Source organism: Equus przewalskii, chromosome 1 (genome assembly GCF_037783145.1).
Source record: "Equus przewalskii isolate Varuska chromosome 1, EquPr2, whole genome shotgun sequence".
NCBI lineage: Eukaryota > Metazoa > Chordata > Mammalia > Perissodactyla > Equidae > Equus > Equus przewalskii.
The window spans coordinates 168896506-168912621 of record NC_091831.1 but is presented as its reverse complement, the minus strand read 5'-3'; the positions used below and the strand labels follow the sequence as shown (position 1 = coordinate 168912621).

Here is a 16116-nt window from a genome sequence, read left to right as displayed (position 1 = left end):
TCTTCCATTCCCCATCTTAATCCAACCATTTTCTCTCCCTTTACTAGTGCAGCCAGGCTCTACCCATCCTCATCTCCTGCCTAAAAGAGCCATAATCATCTTTCTTCATATACAGTCATCACAATGTAATTTGTGTGTTCTGAGAGCTCCTCATAAAATTTGCCCTGGTGGTCACCTTCTTTCCCCAACCTGGACCTTGAGTAGGAATATATTTCAGGCTAAAGCTAGTTTTTCACATTCTGATAATCTCTTTCTGGTATCAAATTACATTTTTGTGTTTTCTGATGGTGGCGGTCTCTTCTGATGTGTCCTCCACCTCATTTAGCTTTCCCCCTGGGTACACTCGGTCCGTCTTTCATCCTTGTCACCACAGGCTGTTAGCTTAGCTTCACATCTTGACTCCAATTGGAGCCTGGAATTTTCCTCCTCACTATTCACTTACTTAATTGTTCAGTCATCTGTTTAGCAGAAGGACCCTCATCTCCCTGGTCTATCCCTTGACTTCATAGATCTGAGCATGATGCCTTCCTGATACAGTTGATGGTAGTTACATTACACAGGGACTTGGCTTGTGTGAGTGTGTGAGTGTGTGTGTGTGTGATGCAACAACACTCACTGAAGTTGGTTCTTAGTCATTGCATATGAAAACTCAAAACTCCATACATGGCAGTGCTTGGCACATGCCTTTGTTCTGAGTCTTAGAGTTTGCTTCTGGCATTTAGGGCTGATGCCCACTAGGTGTGACAAGCTATGTTAAAGATGCACTGTGGATGCTAAATGGTGGCTAGGCAATGCCTACTGAGAGGAAATCTAAGACTCTCATCATACTAGCTACATTTATTTAGTGCTCAGTACAGTCAGGCATCATTCTAAGCATTTCAAAGATCCTATTTAATGTAATTCTCGTTACAATCCTATGAAGTAAATGCTATTATTATGACCATCATTTTACAGAAAAGGAAAATGCGGCAGAGTGAGCTGCTTTGTGTAGCCGTGTAAGAGGCAGGGCTGGAATTTGAACCCAGACAGTTGGGCTCCAAGAATCAACTCCCTTAACCACCACTCTACTTGCCTCTCATTTGTAGCAAGATCTCTATAAATAAAAATGCTTCATTAGTGAAAAGATCTGGCTAAATTGATTTGAGGGACCAAAGTGGTAAATATGCCACAAGGCATTTCTGCAAGTCTGTGAGACATACTAGTCTTGGAATTGTGGCACTAAATTAGTTTGTCAGGACAGACGCACACACGGAAGCCAAGTTGCCTCAGAGCTGAGCTGCAAGCAGCCAGCCTCAGCCACTGCTGGGAGAGCTGTGAACTCCACCCTGGGCCTCGCTCTTCAGCTGCTTCTCCTCATGGAATTTTTCTCTCTCTCCATTATTTTTAACTATGATTCAGAAAGATCCTCAATTCAGGGCCCAACGTCTAAGGGTTTTAATCTTTAACTGACACACTTAAAATATGGCTAGATAAATTCTATGTATGGGAAATCAGGCTAAAATCCAGGAGGGGACTTAGATTGCCATGCAATTATCTCAATACGATGTGTCTTTGAGGTAATTTACACCAGGGAAGCTGAACTGACCCCTCTCCCATCTCCTGTTTTGTTGTTTGCTCTCGTCTGAGCAGAGTTGAGCTGGCTTGGGGTCTCCCGATTAAGGAGGTACCATGCATTTTTCCCCAGGCCTCTCAATCCTACCTAAGGAATTGCTTCTGCAGAGCCACCCTCCTTCCCTGGCCTTCTGTTGATAACCCTTTTAAAAGCTAATCACTAGAAGAATGTTAAGTGCTCAAGGTCAGAATTTTTGCCAGTTTTGTTCATTGCTATGCCAAAAAGAATGTCTGACATATGGTAGGCTCTCAATAAATATTTGCTGAATTGATGAACATCGTATAAGATATTAGAAAATATAGCATATAAATATGTTAAGAAACAATATATCAAACTTTGTTTCAGCATAGAAACAGGAAAATTTAAAGGCACCAGGCAGATAATAACTGTAATATTGTATAGTTAAAAGTGGGCTTAAAACATTTTTATGGGTAGTTAAGAAAACTAAAAATGATTTCTGGCTGCAGACTCTGCTCATCAGGTTAAGACGTAAGGATTCGGGTGAGTAGCTTGGCTGTGTGCTGGTGATGCAAACAGAAGCTGGTTTTGCGTGAACCTCCACACTGAGAAAATTCATTGAGATGCTCCTTTTGAAGCTTTGCTCTTCATAGAATTGCCAATATCACTTGCCATCTGTCCTTACAGACATCCTGCCCAAATGCCACCTTCAAAATAGGAACCAGCAACAAAAATATTCACTAAAAATGATGAATTGAGGGGGATGCCTGAATCATTGGTGGTCAGTGTGAAGGCAGAGTAGTGTAGTAAATTAAGAGCATAGACCCAGAGAGAGCCTGAAAGTCAGTCTTAGCGCTGCTATTAATAACTGGGCCCCTGAGAGGGAAACTTAACCTCAACTTCATTGTTCCTCAAGTCCTTCATTTGCTAAGTGAGTTCGGACTAGGACCCACATCATAGGACGAGGATGAGATGTGATGGTACAGGCATAGCACCTGACGTATAGTAAGTGTTGAATAAAAGCTCATTATGATCATCAGACGTTCATAAACCATTAAAAATAAACCACAAACTGAGATATCCATTCCTCTGTATAATGTTCACCAGGTTGTAGCTCTGGGTTCATTTCCAGAGAGAAAATTTAAACAAATATACTTCCTGTGTCTTGAATAAAAATAAAAAATTGAGAATGAATGTTTACAGCTGCGGAAGCAAACAAATGTACACCTCTTTCCCAAATGAATGGAAAGTTAGAGTTTTCATTGTTTGACCAAAAATTGATATACTTCCTATCTTCCAAAGCAAAGAGCATAGAAACAAATTTTTAGAAGTGTAACACAGCTGAGCCAGCTCTGATGGCCTAGCAGTTCAAGTTCAACGTGCTCTCTTTCAGTGGCCCAGGTTCGGTTCCCAGGTGCAGAACCACATCACTCACCTGTCAGTAGCCATGCCACGGCAGCAGCTCACACAGAAGAATTAGAAGGGCTTACAACTATACACAACTTATGTACTGGGGGTTGGGGGGATTGGGAAGGTGGGGAAGGAAGAAAAATAACAGGAGGAAGATTGGCAACAGATGTTAACTTAGGGCAAATCTTCCCCTGCAAAAAAAAAAAAAAACCAAACAAATAATCACTGCTTTAGAAGTGTAACACAGAGATCTAGAATTAGAACAAATTTTGGGAAAAGAGTGAAGTGCAAATATCAAACACTATTTTTAAGATAAATGTAAGACCAAGTGAACTAGAAACACATCCCACCACAAAGGGAACTTAAATCCTCATCTCCCTCAGAGAAAAGGGACAGTTTCCTGCAAGACGCAGCCCCTATTTCCTTTCTGCCTCAGTGAACTCTCAGCCAGTCCCACCTGGAATTTAGTTTGGTTACAAATAAGTTTGTCCGTCCATTTGTTTACCTTGAAGTCTTTTTTTCTCTCCCGGGAGAAGGCTAAGGACAGGACTCACAGTCACTCAGTTTTTGTTTTTGTTTTTAATCAGAGAACTTGTTTGTATATGTAGAAGTTGAGCCATGTGAAATTACTCATATTTAACTGCCTTTGACCTAAAAAATGCAATTTCATATGGTTTCACTTCATTTCTTGTAAACTAGAGGGATGTGGTCTTGGGGGAGTTGGGAGGCAAGGAAATAGATGTCTAAGAAGAGACATATTTCTCAATGAATTTTTATTTCTCCAAAGTTGTTGTGTCACAAAACCAAACACTTGTGGAGGAACTGGAACCACCTCATGTGGTTCTTAGCAGTGATGAAAAAAGACAGGAATGCTCATGTTGACAGCAGCAGTCGACCCATGACCCAACTGTATGAGAGGTGCAAGGAAGTGAGTCACTAACCAAGCAAGGGAAACAATGGCTTTGTGCCCACTGCGCTGAGATGAAAGCAGCATATGTGGTGGAGGAACAAGTCATTCTGAGAAACAAGACCAGGCAGTTACCTACCACGTAAAGCGTCAGATTTCCAGTCCCCTCCCATTGCAATCCACACCCCTTCCAGTGAACCTTGTCCAGGCAGGTTTACTAAGCGGTTGCAAAATGCTTGGATTATAAACCTACAGGATGCAAGCAGCAAACAGCTTGCCCCACTAATTAGAACTTTCAAGCTCTTCTCCCCTGCTCCTGCGCTCTTCTCTCTTTCTGCCTTGGAATTTTCATTAGAGTATGACATTTGACTCATTCTGAGAGCAAACACTCTATTTTCCGGTTTTCCTAATTTGAAAACCAGATGGCCTCTTCACTGGCCCCAGGGAAGAGGGAAACAACTTGTTATCAACAATTTCACTTGACATTTCATTTCCTAGTTTTCAAACATGCAGTTCCATTATCACCTGTTGTATGTCCACCCTGGAGACAGGGTGAGCAACCCAGGAAGCAGGCTTCCAGCACATCACTGCCTCCAAGGAGCCACCGTTCATTTTCTCCCATCTTCACCTTGGTCCCCATCCCCACTGCCCACCAAATGCAAAATAAGATATAATTCTAAGATGTCATCTATGTTATAATGGAATTGCTGTTTAAAACTTGTGATAAGAAAGTGGTAGGTCAATCTTAGAGAAAATAAATGCAGAACAGAGGAACTATTTTCCACATTGCAGTTCCCACATTCCACAGGAATTTATATTTAGGCAAATACATGTGTTTGGGAGTGCTTCTGGATTTGACTTCAATCATTCTGAGAGAGAAAAAGTCCAACCAGTTTAAACCAGATTTTCACTCTTAATAACCCATGCGGCATTCCAAACATTTCTAAACATCAGAGTTACATCATTTTCTCTCTTCTTTCTTTTCATACAAATAGCCATTATATTCCATTTTCATGACCTTTAAGTTCCCAATATCAAATTACCCAGCTGTTGTTTCAATCTCTCTCAGTTGCTAAGAGATGGAGGTGGTGGCAGACCAGACCGGTTTTCTTCAACATAGAATTGCAAGTTGACATAAGAGGGAACTAAATTCAGCCAAAGCACAATGAGCCCAACAGTTGGCAGCCAGGCTGTGTATGTCTTTTCACAGCTGCAGGAGACAGTTGGTTCAGAGAACCTCGTGGCCATCCCCCTGCCAACATCACTGCCATGTTTTCATGCATTCTCCACAATGCCTCTCAGCAAAAAGAGGCATTTCCATTTGCATTACAGGGATCAGTCTGCTGTTAAATTGTCTCTCCTAGAATTAAGTTTTGTGGCTAAAGACTATGATCTTTTCTGGGCCAAGCCCTTCTATGATGAGGATGATGATGATGATGATGATAATGATGATGATGATGATGGTGATGATAATAGAGAAAACACATCGTGAATGCTGTGGGCAGCATTTATACTTCCCCACCACTCTTGTTTGAGGCGCTCGTTCCCCCAGCTGCCAGAAGTGTTGGCTGCTTATGACTCTCAGCTGAGAGCTTCTCTGGGAATTGCCCTCAGCTGCCTCACCCAAGGTCATGACCTTCCATGAGAGCTTTATACATCCAATGCCTGCTCGGGGGGGGGGGGGGGTAAGGCCTGGTGGGGAAGAGGGGGCACAAGTCTGTGGAGTTCCCCGCAGGAAGGACTGAGGCCTCTGGCACAGATGTACTGGGGTTCAATTCCTCCTCCTGTCTGATTTGACGTCCCTCACCTCTCACAGGTATTTTCCCAATGGTTCGCCCCTAAAAGCCTTCAGCATGCAATTCTGAGAGCCTCAGAATCTGCTTCCTGAGAACCCAACCTATGACAACAAGTACATTCTCAAACTTCTAGTTTAAGGAACAATCTACTAGGCTTCTATATATTGAAGCCTGAAAGAAATCTCTTGAGGATTATTTTTCTTGCTTTATTCACAATAATTGTGCCAGCACAAAATCATAACCCAGAATAGTTACTCAGCAGACTCCAGTAACATAATGTCCAGTGTTTCATTCTTAACTGAACTTCAGTCAGGGGGCAATGTCAATAGAATGACTGTAAAATGAAGGCAGATGAGACAGATAATAAACTATAAAGATCGTTAATATCCTGGGTGGGGCTGCAGGTTTCAATTAATGCTAATTGTGCAATGGAGACATTAGCTGCAGCTCTGGTGGGGGGTACAGAACTCCGTTTACCCAAACTGGGTGAGAGAATGTTGCAAGAGTTGAATAACAGTAGACTACACCCAGGAGACAAGTGATGCCCTGGATTGTGAAACTAAGTCCCAGCTGATAGCCATGGACTTGGATTGCCCACTGGCAGGAAGACAATCCATAAGAACGTTCAGCATGCCGAGCTGTGGTTTTGGAAGCAGTACCCAGGTCCACAGTGTCTTACTACTACACCTGTCCACAACTGGATGGAAGAACTCCATGGATCAAATAATTTCTGCTTCCTATAGTTGTATAAGTGACTATCAAACACTAGAAAAATGTAGAAATAAGTAGAGAGGTGATGACATAAGCCATGGTACTTTGTGCCAAATTTAGTAGTAAGTTTCGTAATTATGGAGATAATCTCTGTTTATTTAAAATTTTTGAAATGTTTTAAAGAATCTGAAATACAATATTGTTTTGAAGTTTTAATTTGAAATGTTTAATAGACATCAGCTGTGATTTTTTTAAAAATAAGAATTTAATTTTTTAGTATAAAAGAATCTAGTTTATCAAGTTTGGTTGATTATATTTTTTAATTTGTCTAAGCACAGAGAAAGATTGGCTTAGTTAGGCTTCTGAGTGGATCCTATTATGCAACTGAGGTGTTTGAGATCATTAGATGGGTTAATATGTTTTAGGAAATTTAAGTAAATTTTTGAATGATATTAATTTGTTAAACTTATAAGCTAATTGAACATTAACCAAAAAACAAATGGCAGTGACTGATTTTATTTTTATACTAAACTTACTAGATGTATAAATAGAAGAAAGAGATAGATAAGATAAAATTAAGGCTTAAAGCAAATCAAGCATTAACATTTCCAGCTTTAATACTAATATAATCTCCAAGTGTTCCTTTCTACCTCAATTGTCAGGAATTATTTGAGCCTCACCTCCTACTGTCTATTCAAACTATGAGTCTCTCTATCACAGCAAACTTAAATATTTTGTTAGCATTTGCATACCCTAAAATTTCAGAGTGGGCAATTTTCCTCTCAGCTGCTTTGAACGGCTCCCCGATTGCGTTTCCCGAGAGATGAAGCTGACAGCTCTGGTAGGAAAGGACTGTGCTTTCCTTGTTCAATTGCTGATGTGCGTCCCGACAACAGCAGTGATACAATTTATACGAAATAAGTCATGAGTCAGACAAGAAAATCACGTGACTTTTTCCAAGAATAAAATATTGTAAATCCAAAACTATAATTAAAGTTCTTAGTGTTGGTTTGATTGACATTCAATCTTTGGCGGGGGGAGGAGGGCAAAAAAAGTCTCTAAAACAGGACTTCTCAAATTTTAAGGGACATGTGAGTCACCTGGGGATCTGGTTAAGCTGCAGGCTCTGATTCAGCAGGTCTGGGCGGGGGCAGAGAGTTCCTAACAGCTTCCCAGGTGTTCCCTAAGCTTCCAGTCCGTGGACCACACTTTGGGTAGCAAAGTCTTAAACGTCAATACCCCAGTGGAAGTTTTGTGGCTTTTCTCGTGGTGAAGATTCTCTGTCCGGGGTGGCAGGAAGGGCATGATGGTGCATTAAGTGCTAACCCTGGACCTAATATGCCATTATTATGTTTGGAGGAACAGATGTTTCACCATGTAAAGATTTGTTTGTTGAAAGAGCAACTGAAGTTAAAACAAATCAATAATTTCCCAACATTTACAGGCTAGTTTGTTAGGAAATAAAAAGACATTAGACTTAAAAGCAATAAAATACGTCATACATGCATGTCAATAAATATGTCAATTCTGATCATTAGGTAACTGAAAGCATAATCCTTCATTTCGGAGACATATAATTGTGATCTGTATTTCACTACTGAGAAACATCTTTGAGCTGCATTTCTTGGGCTGACGGGCCAGAAGTACGCGTTAGATGTCTATTTCTGCCAATAGGGAGGCAAGGAAAGCTAGGGCAGCTGTAAAGAACTTGTTTCTCTATCAACACTAGGTGGTGCTACGATACAAGTAAATGATATATAGCAAATCCCTTGCCAAGATTCAATTCTTAATAATTTAATTAATCACTAAATTTTGCCTACTTTCTTACAGATCAAGATCAAAACTGATCTTGAATTTATTCTACAGATCAATGAGAATGTTTAAAAGTATTCTACTGCTAAGAAACTCTACAGGAATCTACTGGTAGTTCAATGTATCACATAACCTAACAGTTTTTTAAAATGTATGAACATTTGTGTGCATACATGTTTTTTAATTCTTCTTAAATTACGTAGGAGAATCCTAATGGTCACACAGTTTGTGATACATTGGCACATAAAGGAGGCTGTGAAAATCTCTTCCCTTGGAAATTTTTAAGAGCAACACAAAACTCTCTATTGATTTCCCAGATTCATTTCACAGGCCTGCTTGAAAGCAAGTTGATGAACTTTACCAGACAATGCCTAGAAATTATTTCCTGGCACAAAGTCTTGTGGCAGGACAGCAAAACATTTCCCCAAAGCTGCATCAGCTCTCACAGTAAACCCTACGAGTCAGGGACGAGTGACAAAACAGAGGAGGGATCAGCAAGTTTTCTAGTGGAATGCCTGGTTAATACCTCTTCCAAGGGACGCACCATAGTGTTTAGGACAAACTGTTTTACATGTTCCACTAAGCAGAGATGAATTTGGACTCAACCAGCCTAGTCCTCATATCTTATTAAGAATCACTTTAAACAAATGCTCTATCTCAAATCAGTCCCTTAAAATGAATGATGTTGCAGAAGGTGGTGTGGGACTGTAGGAGCAAAGGGGGTGAGTCCAATTAGAACCAGGACACTTGGGGATCGGTAAGTCTCTGGAGGTTGTGGTGATGGGAGGGCTTTGATCATGAGGGTGTGGAGTGCCTGGGACAGAGAATGGAAAGACAAAGATGCGAAGTGGGAGCACAACAAAATAGACCATAAACAAAAGCCCTGTTTTTCAGTTTTGCCCTCAGCTGTGGTAGCACAGGTGTGTAACCTCGCAAAGACCCTTCCTAACACTTGATCTGAGCAAGAGAGACAACAGCCTACAACACTCTGCGATTATGGGTGCCTAAGCAGAGAGACGTAAACTTGAGTCAACAAGGCCCAACCCTCAAGAAGCTCCTAATCTAGGTTTCTCGGCTACACTGACAAGGAGGGCTGGCCTTCACTCCATGAAAAGGCAAGGCATTGTCTCACGAGGCTGTGGGTATTCATCTCCTAGATATGGAAAGCAAGGCACACAGGGATGGAAACTGAGTCCAACACCTCAAAAGGCATAAACTAAGAACTATTTTTGTCATGAAACTAGCTCTTCAGAGTATGTCGTTTCATTTCCTCTTCACTGATGTCATCAGTAAATATTAATGGAGAACCTATTTTGTTCAAGGTGCCAGAGTTCCTTTCATACTAATCTTTGAATAGGAAAATCACAAGTCTTTTCAGATTCTGAATGCTATTGTCTGGATTCCTATCTCATGAGGACTGCCTTGTGAGAGTTCCCTTTGCTGGTTCAGTTTCTCAAACTGACCTGAACTCAACTCATTGGTAGAGGAGTGATCATTAGGGTGAGAAGAAGGGAGAAGAAATACTGTCTACAGCACAGCCAGGAAGAGAAGGGCCATAATCAGCAGTTGAAAACTCGCTTCATGGATGGAAAAAGACTAAGGAGAAAAGGAAACAGCAGAAGGAAAAAAAAAAAGAAAATAGAAACTAAAAGCAAATTAAAGAGGGAAAATTTAACATGTAACGACGGAAGGAAAGAAACGGAGAGGTGAGTCAGCACAAAAGCGCAGTGCCTGTAGGTCAGCTGAGGAAAAGACTGGGTCTCACTGAAAAGTGAAAAATGTGATGTTGCAGGGATCTCAGACCAGCTTCTTGGGATTCTGACCTCTCGCGCACTCATGATCAGAGCACTGGGAAGAGTTACCCAAATAACCAAGGAAAAGAGCCACCTCCGCTTTTAAGATAGCACGGTTTAGACAGGCAGAGACAAGACACCGTGCTGGAGGATCAGGACTGGGCTCCTAATTCTGACCCCATCTAGTTATGAGTCCTGGGGCAATGATCACCTCTCTAAGTCTCCATTTCTTGTCCTGGAAAATGATAATGCTTTTGCCACGGGTTTACGGAAAATCTTATATAAAGATTAATCACTCTATTTTTTTTATACTTCTTGTTATGAAAGTTTTCAAACATACAAAAGCAGAGAGAACAGGATAATGAATTCCCATCTACCCATCACCAAGCAATAACAGTTATCAACCCTTGGCCAATCTTGCCTCATCTATGTTCCCACCAACCTCAAGTTATTTTGAAGCAAATCCTAGACATCCTATCGTTTCATCTAAATAATATTTCAGTATATATTGCTAAAAGACAAGGACTCCTCTTTTTAAACACAACCACATACCATTATTATACCCTACAAAAATTAATTCCTTATTATTATCAAATACCCAATCAGTGTCCATATTTCCTCAGTTGTCCCATATACATCTTGTTTGTATAGCTTGTATCACGAATCAGGATCCAGACAAGGTCCACACAATGCTTGGTTAACATGACTTTTATTAATCCATAGGATTTTCTCTCCCTCTTCCCTCTCTCTTGGAAATTTTGTTGAAGGAGCAGCATTGTCTGTCCTGTAGTTTCATGTTTCACACAGTCTCGGTTTTGCTGATTGCAATCCCATGGTATTATTTGACACATCCCTCCCCACTGTGTTTCTCGGAAATTGATAGTTAGATCTAGAGGCTTGATCATTTTCAGGTTTTTTTTCTGTTTTTTGGCAAGACTAATTCAGGGATGGTGTTGTGTAGTTTTGTCAAGAGTTGCAAATGGTTGTCTTTCTTTGTGTGATTTTTATCAGTCAATGAAAATCACTGCCAGCAGTCCTTACTTAGCTGTTTCTCCAGTCACGCTGACTACCTAACATGTTCTCCAGTGGATTCCTCAGGAACCGCTCAGGAAACAACATACCCTGGTTTCTTCCAAGTTTCTCTGTGGCCTTTATACTTGAAGTTCTATTTGGCCAAATCCTTAGCTCCCATTTTCTTTCCCCAAGTATCCTAAATATGTTACTCCATTGACTTCTGGTAAAAACAAAACAAAACAAAACAAACAAACAAAACCTGACAAAAATCTAGTGACAATCTGATATCCTTTCCCTTATTAATAACTTGGTTGTTTAGCCTGGATAATCATGGGATTTTTTTTTTCTTTTATTCTTTTCTCCATTTTATAGTCCAATAGATTTTAGTTTTCTGGGTAGATTTTTTCTACCCTCATATGTGTAGTGCCTTTCCAATATGTGATTTTAAACCTTTTAAAAATGTATTTTAAGAAAGTTTTCATGAAGTAGAGATGTTAATATTGGTTCTATTCTACTGTGTCAGTTTCTTTCTTGGGGATCCCTATTAAGCACATGTTTAATCTTCTTGGCAATCTGCCTATCTGTATCTACTACCTTTTCTCAAATCCTTTTTATCTCTTTCTTTCTTTATTTTTACTAAGCTGTAATTTACATATAATAGAATTATCCTTTTTAAGTATGCAGTTTGGTAAGCTTTGGCATATTTAAGCAGGGGTGCAACCAATATATAGACCATTTCCATCACTCAACAAGTTTTCTCAAGCTTCTTTGTAATCAGTCAACTCCATTTCCCCCGCATGCACACACTCCAGCCTCTGGCAGCCACTGATCTGTTTTCTGTCCCTATATTTTGCCTTTTCTAGAAAGTCATTTAAATAGAATCACATTGCTTGTAGTCTTTTTTTTTATCTGGCTTATTTCATGTAGCATAATGCTTTTGAGATTTACTCATGTTGATGCAGGTATAATTAGTTCATTATTTTTATTGGTAAGAAGTATTCCTTTATGGATTAATGACAATTTCTTTATCTATTCACCAGTTGATGGGCATTTGAGTTGTTTCCATTTGGAGGCTATTATGCATGTCTTTCCTCCTCTACATTTCTTAAAATATCATCTATTGTGTTTATTTGCTATTGTGTTCCTTCCCTCTACTATAGCCTTCATTCCTGAAATTGTTTTTCTTTTATTTCTAATTTTTTCCTGAGTTTTTCACCTTTCTTAAAATCTTCCTTCTTTTCAATCATCATACTTATGAGTTTTTATAATTCTCATTCGTGTTTTTCTTTCATAGCTCCCATCATTCTCTAAATTTCCTTTGGCTCAGTTGGAAATATTAGGTATCATTTTCATACGTTGCGTGGGCACATCTTTCTGGTAGGCTTTCATCGTCTGTAAAGATGTTATTCTGCTCCATATTCTCTTTTTTAAAAAAATAGTAATTTTGTATGGCAGCCAACCTTTTCTGTTGCTCATTTTCTTTATTACTATTGTGGCTACCAATAATACTTTTATAGGTATTTGCAATTACAAATGATATAGGAAAATTTTCTAAGAAAAGAACATACAAAACTAAGTATAGCATCAGCAACACACATAATTACACAGCTTCCATCATCTGTGGAAAATAGGTAACATTAGTACTGTCTGCGAATTTTATCAAGTCAGTATTTATCCTTACTTTAATGAGAAAGAAACTGACACGCCCCAAATTTTAAAGCTTCAAGCTAACAGTAGGGCAATATTACAACTCTAAACTCCTACTTATCAGAATATATCTAAAGATGTACATAACTGAAATGAAGATTCATTATCCTAACCTGAAGAATTGTCTTTTTTTAAGTAGATTTTTCTCTGCTTTGGATTCCTTTTAGAAAATGAAAGCAAATTTGATAAATTTCTGACTACTAATGCAGTTTTAGGGTAGTAAAAGAATTACCATCTTGAACAAGTTAACTTTCTTTTATATACTTACATGTATTTGCCAAGGCTTCTCATTCACACTAACTTGCTAACAAATAGGCAAATCGAACAGGATGTGATTTTGATCAATAGGCAATATCTGTAGCAAAAGTGATGGAATCCTAAACAGCAAAGTAAATAACCGTGAGTTGCTAAAGTGATGCCCAGATCAGCCTTGCAAAAGTTAGAGGAGGGAGGTTCCAGGCAAGTGAACAGAAGAAAATGTTTAAATTTTCTATTTTGGTATGACTTGGGTCCCAATTATATAATTAAGGTTTATAGCTTCTGAACAGAGATGAAAATGCCAACAGGAGCAATTCAGAAATTTCACATTTATGATGTAGAAGAGAGGCACGTGGTCCGGAGACCGGGCCCTGTCTGTGCAGCTTCACCCGGCGCCTGAGCTTTCTCAGGACGTCAGCCCCAGCGGCACACAGGGAAGAATTTCCAGTGCGGTCATCACACAAGTATCTTTCCGTTTGCTTTCACTCTCTCGTCTAGTGCTGTGTTGAAGTTCTGAAGTTGATCCCAGATTAACAAGCAGTTGGGGATTTCTGAGTTTTGCCTGCCTCAGACCAGTGCTGAGAATGAGGGGGAGGGGCTGCTCTCACCATATTGGTTGTGGAGGGAACTCTCAGTTAGCCAAGGCAAGTTTCTAATTTTGAGCCACTTCCATTCCACACCAGGGCCATTTGAGGGCCCAACTGTGAAGTAGATAACATAGAGTTCAGAATCCTCGTGACCTCACCTTATGTTGCTAAAAATGCTCATTGCCGGGGGAGCCTCAGACGCTTCCCCTCCCCCATTTGATCAAAACCTACCTCTTCTACATTGAATTTCCTCAGGCCCTACTCAGTAGATGGTAAGGCCCCATTCAGCAGATTGACTCAGTGGTTCCTGAACCTTGTCTTCACCAAGAAACCTCTTTTGTTAGCTCCCTCACTGTATCCAATCCTTTACCACTACAAACCCCGTATTTTGAAAGATTGCGCCTCTTAGACAAGCTAAATTTATTTCGAAATTATTATTTTTCCATTTATTTAATGACACATACAACTGCTTCTAAGAGCTCTCTGACCAATATGAGATAAAATATGTTAGTTACCTCATGGGTTTGATAGAATTTCGGACAGAAGGCAATAAAAAATGTCAGTCTGTGAAACCATATCATGGATAAATGCATAATTTCCATTAGGCTTTTGAAGTTTCCAAAGTAGTTTGAAAACCATCATTTATTTGTATATCACAGGTTGAAGGTCATTGATTTTTTTCATTTTAAATTATTTCTCCTATTATGTGTTATTCCCTCCTCTTGGGTAAGATAATATCCTTCTTTGATTAAAATGCATATAATTACAAGCACTAAAGAAGTAGCAAGTTCATTAAGAGTTATATTTGAAGTCCATGGACCTGATCCAACTCTCTGACCCTGGCTGGTCATGACCAGCCCTTTCTGCCACCCATAGATACATGACAATTTATTTTATTTTGAAACAGATATTTTGACCCAGCCATTTGACAAACCATTACTGAGCCATAATATAAGATTAGTTGATTTAGATTTCACATCCACCGAAATTATTTGTTTCAATTCGAGAGCATAATTCATTTTATAAGACTTGCTATCAGCTAAATACTTTTGTTATTCGATAATGAAACAAAAAAAACCTTTCATGTTTACTTCTGAGAACAGTTATATTTGCCAATTTGTTGACATAGTATTATAGCTTTTTACTCTGTATTTTGGGTTTTGGTTTTTGTAAAAAGAAGAATTCTGATTTCTACTTTTTGGTTTTTTTTTGAAGTCAAATTTGAACTACACTTCTATGAAGTAAAGACAATATTTCTACTTTTTCCTTCACTTTGAAAGATTTGCCAAATTAAATACTATGACATTGTACGACGTTCACAGTACTAGAGGACTGCTCAGCATTAAAATTAAACCCTGGTAAATGCTGCTTTTCATATAAGGCATCACGATAATATTTAGATGGATTTCCATGGATCCTTTCACTCTTAGCACTAATATTGTACCTGCTTTATAATGAAATATTTTCACGCATTTATCACATCTTGAAAAAGTATTAATCCTTAACTACTTTTAAGTTTTTGAGATGTGTTTCTATCTGCCCTTTCTACCTATGCTCCTCCACCACTAAAAAAGCAGAAACAAAAAGCAGAACAAAGAAACAAACCCAAAAACCCCAAAACTTCAGCCCTCAAAAAAATGAGGAGGTAAAGATTACAACAAAATCCCTTCCTCTGTTGCTTACTCTCATCAAAGTGGCCACTCCAGGATGTCCTGCTTTGACCAATTGCCTTCCCCCACCAAACCACGTTAGCTGGGCAGACGGACAGTCAGTCAATAAACTCAGTCATTTGTTTGGGATTTGACTTCGTGTACTTCCAAAGTAGGTTTGGGGCAGGTTACAAATGTTATGTAATTTAAAAATAGGACAGCACTGACAAAAACAGATCAGAGTCGCTCTGAAGGAGACAAAGGGGACAGGGACTATAAGGCTCACCATTTTTTTTTTTCCCTAGCATCAACATCACAAAGGAAAATTTTGGAGTGAGCCAATTTTGCTTCAATAAAAAAGAGAGAGGACAAGAAAATTTATTTTCAAGGAAGAACTTCTTGGGATTTTGAGTAAACTATGTTTGAGGACAACTTGGCGAATATACTGAGATACTGTTCCAATGGATCATTCTCATATCCACATCATTCCATTGCTGCATGTTCAAGAAAAACACACTATCCAATTGCTGTATACTCAAGAAAAACACACAAATTTTTAAGTAAATTAAAGAAAGAAAACAATTTAACATAAGGAAGCATTTATGTTGGGGAAAATAACCCTATCCATTCCAAAGCTGTAATCATATGTCTTTTTAACTATATGGTAAAAAAGAAATGTAAAATAAAAACAACTCTTTAAGCATCTAAAAATGTGTATGACCTGCATCTTTTCATCTCAAGTAAAAAGCAAGTTTTCACTGTAATTTATCTCCCTATTGGTCTGCTCCAGCAAACCGCTGGTCCTTACATGGTGTCACTTCATTTTCTACTGCTTTCTATCAGCAAAGTACAAAATGGTACAAAAAAGTACAAAAATGGTAAGTACTGCCATGTATGGAAAG

At 39.1% G+C, this 16116-nt stretch overlaps 1 protein-coding gene across 15 annotated transcripts in view; it reads right to left on the bottom strand.

The window, feature by feature from the left end:
• The window catches only part of AKAP6 (A-kinase anchoring protein 6), a 503988-nt gene that overhangs the window by 316803 nt on the left and 171069 nt on the right, over positions 1 to 16116 (bottom strand). The gene's annotated exons all lie outside the window — the stretch shown is intronic.